Here is a 7660-nt window from a genome sequence, read left to right as displayed (position 1 = left end):
GACAGACTTTTGGAAGTGATAATATCCTAATTTTCCTGGATGTACACTTCTTGGATAGTCTCATGGCATCTAATTCTCAAGCCAGATTGCTCTTCCAAGGCAAGGCTGAGACTCCTATTCCAAGGAAGAAGCAATTCAGGATGCAGCAATTCTTTTATTCCTTTATCTCTGGGGAAGTGTAGAAATTGCTTCTCTTAGAACAAAACAACCCATGGGTGTCTGATGAAGAAAAGATCCTTATATTTTACCCCCTTCCCCAGTCTCTGCATCTCCTAGTGAACGATTCTGCATACCCAAAGTCAGGTTCCTGTAGAGGAGTTAGGTATGGGGGAGGAACAGAAAACAAAACATGAAGTAGTGCTTTGCTATAGTTGCTTTCTGCTTATTCACTGTCAAAGATGCTCACACATTTTCTACGAAGTATGTCATTCGCCCTCAGAATACGCATAAGCAGAGATCATTGCATGCACTTGGCAAACAGAAAATTCCTCCCTCCCTCCTTGCCTTCTCAGTGCCTTCCTCCCTTCCTCCTTCTTAAAGAGACCTCATTCATTTGGTTGCTATTCTAGGCAGAGATATGCAAAAACCAGGTCCCTGATCTCCAGAGTTTTCCCCTCTGGCAGATAGGAGTAACCCTAACAGATGCCAGGAAAAAGAAAGGTGCAGAGCACCTGAGAAGCCCAGAGGAGGACACAAAACCTGCCCAAGGAGGCAACCCTGGCAAATACTTGCCAGAGGCAATGTTAATTGAGCTATACTTTAAAGTTAGGAGGCAAAGATTGCCAAGCAGAAAAGAAATTAAAGTCACCTGATTTAAGTAGTTAATGCAAAAAGAGGTTGTTGAAATGGAGTTTTCCACAGGCTGAGCCCATAGAGCATCAAAACAACTGGTTCATAAGGAGGAAAGTCAGCCAAAATGATTATTGGACCTTGGGCAGACCAAAAAGGAAAAGTGTTGGACTGATTTTTTTCACACAGGTTGACAGGTGGAGTCAAGTTGAATGGAAAAGTGATCTGGAAAATGGAGCCAAACTCAGAATGATTCTCTAACAGTACAATCAGTGGGATGTGCCTCCTCCGGGCTTCCGTTTCCTATATGACTTGTCTCCAGGGAGATGACAGCTGGAGGATAAACTTCAGAAACTTGGGGTCTTTGCACCTGACACTATTTGCAAGCATTCAGGGGGTCCAGATGCTAGGACCTCACTGCTTTCCCTGGGAAACAGATTTCGAGAGCCGGGAGAGAGGGGCCTGCATGTAAGCATTGTTTCACGGCCCTGACAGAGAGCTCAGGAGGAAGATGCTGTTGTTCAGTCTGGTTCTGAGAGGACCACAGAATCAGAAGCAGAAGTGACCTCAAATGTCATTCTCACCAGGGTTTTCATTTTACTCTGAGCAACCTGAAGTCCCAGAGCTTGAACAAGGTCCCACCAAGTCAGTGACAGAGTTGAGACTATTTGAGTTGAGGTTATTTTTAGTTCTGAGACAGCTCTATTCAGGGAACTTCCCCCTCTACCTTCTACCTCCTCCTGGCTTTATTGTGTCTCCATTTTCATGGAGAAGAAGCAGCAAGTGGGCGTGAATGAAGATGAAACACCAGTAAGTTAAGACGGTATTCCAGAGGAGTTAAGATATAAGGTAAAAACACTGTCTGGTCAGATTTATTTTTAGAAATGTCTCAGTCAGACACCAGACTGGAGATGGGCAGGTCCCCTCTGAGTCCCACATAACCAGTGTTCCCATCCAGAATTGGAAAGATGGGCCGCTGCTTTAAGTGAATTCAGACACATAAAGCATTTGGCTTATGTCTAGGGACTGTGCTGGATGAAAAATACATATCTCTTCAAATCACACCAGGGTGGGCTGACTCAGCTGTAGCAGCACTAGAAGCTGCAACCCCAGTTCCTCTAACCACACCGGAACCACATCACCCTCCTGCCCCTCTAAATGGTTCCACTTTTGCCCCAGTCAAATTTCACCTTTGCAAGATTTCCTGCAGAACCTCCCCAGAGTCAGCCTTTCCCCTCTCTGTGGCTCATTACTCACAGTTTTAGATTCTGTTTTAGTGTTTTCTTCATCAAAGTATTTAAAAAATATTTCCATATAATCAGAGCATTTGTGATGATATAGGTCTATTTCCTTTTCCGTCAAATATAGTTCTTCATTTTTTTTCCAGCTTCATTGTGGTATCGTTGACACAAAATTATATAAATTTAAGATGTGCAATGTGATGTTTTCATATATATTGTGAAATGACTACCACAATCAAGCTAATGACCATATCTGTTACCTCACATAATTACCCCGGGGTGTGTGTGTGTGTGTGTGTGTGTGTGTGTGTGTGTTGAGAGCACTTTGAGCAAATCAACTCTCTTAGGAAATTTCAGGCATATAATACAGTATTATTATCATAGTCATCAGGCTGTATATTAGATCTCCAGTACTTATTCAGGGTCATTTGTACTTCCAAAACAGCATATGAAATGGGAAATGTAAAAGAAAGATCACTGGTCATGAGTAGAAGACTTGTTTGTAGTAAATGTGTATGGTCGGGGTCCAGGTAAGAAACAAGTGGCACATTCAGTGGACACTATCAGTGAAAAAGGAACTGTGAAACCAAGGCATGGGAAGGGTTAAGGGAAGCCAGTAAAGTTTGATGAAGCCTCATGGAACCAGCAACAGCTGGAAGTGTTATCATCCCTAGGTCTGAGGAGGACAAGGGGATGAGATGATTATTCAGATCAGAGAAGCCAACTGACCAGAGGTGTGGCCTTGGGTTGAATAACGCAACCCCTGCCACATCATAGCCCAGTATGGAGGTTGGTAAGGAAATAAACGCCAAGCCTTGTCTTCCTCTCTTTGTCCAAACTGTTGTCCTTGCCTCACACTCAAAATGTGAATGAATTTGATTCATGTAGTCCACAGAGCAGGGGAGAAAAGGAGGGATGGTAAATCTTACTTATTTATTATACCAGGTATTGAACCCAGGTGTACTTAACCACTGAACTACATCCCCAGCTCTTTTTGTGTTTTATTTTGAGGCAGGGTCTCACTAAGTTGCTTAGGGTCTTGCTAATTTGCTGAGACTGGCTTTGAACTTGCAATTCTTCTGCCTCAGCCTCCCAAGCTGCTGGGATTATAGGTGTGCACCACCATGCCCAGCAGGATGGTGAATCTTGAGGGGCAAATGAAGATTATCCAGCAAAAAAATAATCCAGTCCAATCACTCAGACAAGTCCTCTTTGCTCTCTGCTCCTCAGGATTTCTACTAGTAAAAGTTGAGTGGGTGGATCACTAGACAGTCTCTGTGCTGTCTTCCTAACACTCATGCCACGACTCTAGATAAGGTAAGGCACACTGAGCTTTCCAAAGGCAGATATTCTTACTAGATAGGATGTAGCTGCTGCTATTAAAATATTTCTTGAAACAGGGTGTGTGGAATTAGAAGCTCGTGCCTTATAACAATTTAATGCTTAACATATTTCTAAGAAAAATAAGTTAATGACTATTCATCACATCTTAGTTTTAAAAACTCTCTTTTATAGCTGTGTTTATACAATATCCTAACATATGTCCTAAAAATTATTCAGTTTTCTTTTATGGTGAGACCTGTTTGGTCCCTTGGTCTCTAAATGATTTAGTCACCTTATCTGACCTCTGTGGGGCTTCTTTTAATCATTTGTAATGTGAAAAAAAGACATGATTTGACTGGGAATGCATTCTATTGTGAGAGTCAAGAGGCAACTCTTTCCAAATCAAAAAGGGTTAACACCTGAAGATGTTGGAACTTGAAGAAAGAGCTAAAGAATCCTTGCCCATTCAACAGTCCTTCATGGTGGCCAGGTTCTGAAAATGTAGACTGGCCATTATTGGCTGTCATGTTTTGCTATAGTTTCAATAAATGCCCCTCAAAGGCTTGTATATTAAAGGCTTAATCCCCAACCTGTGTCTATTGGGAGGTGTTAGAAACTTTAGGAGGCAGGGCCTATTGGGAGGAAGTTAGATCATTGGAAAATTAGGTTGAATAGGATTGTGGGACTCTGGTCTCTTTCTCTCTTCCACTTCTTGGCTCACATGAGGTAAGCAGCTTCCTCTGGTATGTGCTATCACAAGGATGTACTGCCTCATCACAGGCCCAGAAGCAATAAGGATGACCATGGACTGAAACCTTCAAACTGTGAGCCAAAATAAACCTTTCTCTTTATGAGTTGATTATCTCAGGTATTTGTTACAGTAATGGAAAGCTGACTAACATAGGGTTTATTTCTTTCTTCCAGTCAATCTGTACAGAGCTTGTTCCAGGCATTAGGGAACAGCAGAAAGAAAGACAAGTATTTATTTTTAAAGGAAGAGGAATGCTGATCTGGAATCATATAGTCAGCCCTTTATATCCATGGATTCTTCATCCATTGATTCCACCAACTACAGATTGAAAATACTGAGAAAAAAAATATTGTACATGTACTGAACATGTATAAGTTTTTTTCTTTTAATTATTTTCTAAACAATACAATATAGCAATTACTTTCATTGCATTTACATTGTATTGGGTATTATAAGTAATCTAGAAATGATCTAAAGTACACGAGAGAGCCAGGTTTGGTAGTGCACGCCTCTAATCCCAGTGACTTGGGAAGCTAACTCAAGTTCATGGCCAGCCTCAGAACTTAGTGAGACACTGTCTCAAAATGAAAAATGAAAAGAGCTGGGGATGTGACTCGGTGGTTAAGCACCCCCTGGGTTTAATACTGGGTACCACAAAAAAAATTATGCAGGAGGGTATGTGTAGTTTACCCGCAAAAACCATAGCCTAATTTTCTGTGAGCATCCAAGGATTTTAATATCTGCTGGGGATCCTGAGACCAGTCCTCCTTGGAAACCAAAGGACAACTGGTCATACAAAACACACAAATATGTAAGAAACATTCATATAAGGATAATAATAAATGCAATGAAGAACGAGATAGGATGATGAGCCAGAATAACTAGAGGACAGGGGAGGAGGACATATAAGCCAAAATACACAGGCTTGGGAAGAGATTGCCTCTTGATGAAAATTTTTTTTCAAATATTTTATTCCTTTTATTCTATAAAATATAGAAAAGTCCTAAAACTTTCAACATTTTAGAAGATGGTGAGAGGATGGATCAAATTGGTGATGTTCATTTTAAAGGACTGAGACAGTTAAGACAGAGAACTACTAAAAAATGAAGCATTCCAAGTTGAATAAGTTAATAGGATGACTTGTAAATGTCTGTGTAAAACATTGCAAGAATTTATTGTTGGGCCCACAGATACCCAGGGGTATGGATTGGGGGCAGGGAAGCAAAGGGGCCAGACCCCTCTTACAGGAAAGAAAGATAATATAAGGATATTGAGGGAGAAAGAAAGAGTGTGTGTGTGGGGGGAGCTGCATTTCTGTGAGCATCAAGGTGGGTTCTCGTCCAAGTTATCGAAGTCTGAAGCTACATACACACAGTAGTGTACCGCAAAGCCACTTTTCAGTAAGCGACAGATTGCATAGACTATAGTGATTCTGTAAGGTTCTATGACCAAGGGGTGTCATGACCATCTTAGTTCATGTAGGCACACTCTGTGGTGCTCCAGCAATGACAAGATCACCTAATGAAGCATTTCTCTGAACATATCCCCCTGTAAGGCAACAAATGACTGTGCTGATGTTTGTAATGATCACCGGGCAAAACTGATTCCTGGAATATGGGATGATAATTACAGGGCCTACCTCTGCTCTGGCATGTAGTTCGGATATATTTAAGGTGTGCTTAAAATTATTTAAACGGCTTTATTTTAGTGTCAAAATGACTGAAAAGATTGGAAAGAAAGAAAACATCTGATGAGAGTTGTAAAGAAAATATTCATATAAAATAAAGTGTCGATATCCACAGGTGGCATTTTGCTTGTATGTGATACCAAGCAAGATAAAATAGCAAATCCAAATCGACTGTCTTTTTACATTTTCAATTGAAGGAAATAGCCATTATCTGTTAGATCTGGAGCTTCCATGATTCAATGATGAAATAGCTCATAATTGCACTCAGAAAAGAAGTGGTAATTCCATATAACACCACAGAACACAATCATGGCTTCAGATCTTTAGAGTGTTTCACTGGGCTGGGTTCCGTGGTGTTTGAACTTAAATTTCCATCAGCACAAACCAAAGGTACAAGTGAAAAAGAAAACAAAACTTTTTCTGAAACCTGCTCCAGAACCTCAAAATATTTAAGAGAAATTGGGTAAAACCTTAATGCCTTAGCACTATGATAGCTTCGGCTAACCACAGAAACAAAAAGTTGCTCTATTTTTAGTAAGATATTTTAATGAAATTCCTGGAGCTACATAAAAGTTCTTGAACTTGATGTCCTGCCAGGTGTGACAAGTGACCAATTCAGTGATTATACTTTCTCTGCTCTGAGTGCAGCATGCTGGTTGATAAGATGATTAGCATGTCAGCTGGTAGTATTAATGTTAACTTAGGAGATGGGAAATTCTACCAATTCTAAGGCGTTTCTAGAAACTGATGACTAATTTCATCAAAGCATTGATGAGAATTGATCCTAATAATATGATCATATTGATGCTATAAATGACACATCTGTTGATTTTCCAGTTTTTGAGGAAAGTCATTCTTGTAAAAATGTTTTTCTAGGTATATGGTGTGAATAGTCACTGTAAAGGTATGGTGACTTAATCAAAATGCAGTTCAGATAGCATTTCATTCCAAGACGTCTAAGACTGATGTCTGTTTGTGAGACAAGACTAAAAGCATTTCAAATCATTCATGATTCTAAAAAGAATTTAAACATTGAGGATTCTCACTTGAAACATTAATTTTCATTTTAAATCATCCACTTCATTTTAAAACATCCACTGTTTTACATGACACTCTTTCTAAAAGAAGTTACGAACTTTTCTAATGGTGTGCAAAAGTCACAAATAATTCTAGGTTTTCACTTTCATTTCAAAGCAAGAAAACTGTGAAAGAGCATCACTACCAGTGGTTTTCACTTTGGCTTAGATTTATATCTAAACAGACAAGTTATATATAAAACTGCCTAAATCATCAAATTTTGGGAGAAGCAAGCCTACCAAGTCCTATCATTTGTAGTAGATTCTTTTAGAAGGAAAATAGTAAATAAAATCACACTGAGGAAACTTTAATCTCTTTCAAAGTGCTGTTCCTTCTTATCGCACAATGATCTTTCTTTTCTTTTTTTCTTTCTCCTCCTCCTCCTCCTCCTCCTCCTCCTCCTCCTCCTCCTCCTCCTCCTCCTCCTCCTTCTTCTTCTTCTTCTTCTTCTTCTTCTTCTTCACAAACACAGTGTCCTTTAGTTGTAATTTAACTAGAACTTACTAGCCTAATGGGCAAGATGAACATACCTACTGATGAGAAAATGAATATGCTGAAAGATTTTTGTCCTATTATGTTAGGCTTCTAGTCTTATTTTAAAAGTGCAAATTTATCCTCTGCAGGGACAGAAGGTCACATTTTGGCAAATAGTAATTTTAGAGACCATGAAACACCTTTGAGTTCAGTGACGGTTGAAGCTTTAGACTCTCTATTGTTATTCACATCAAGTACCCAGAATCTCAGGAAGAGATGTTTGGGAAAAAATTAGGCAAAATAAATAATTGTTGAACC

This window comes from Marmota flaviventris, chromosome 4 (assembly GCF_047511675.1).
Source record: "Marmota flaviventris isolate mMarFla1 chromosome 4, mMarFla1.hap1, whole genome shotgun sequence".
NCBI lineage: Eukaryota > Metazoa > Chordata > Mammalia > Rodentia > Sciuridae > Marmota > Marmota flaviventris.
Note: the sequence above shows the minus strand (reverse complement) of the source record.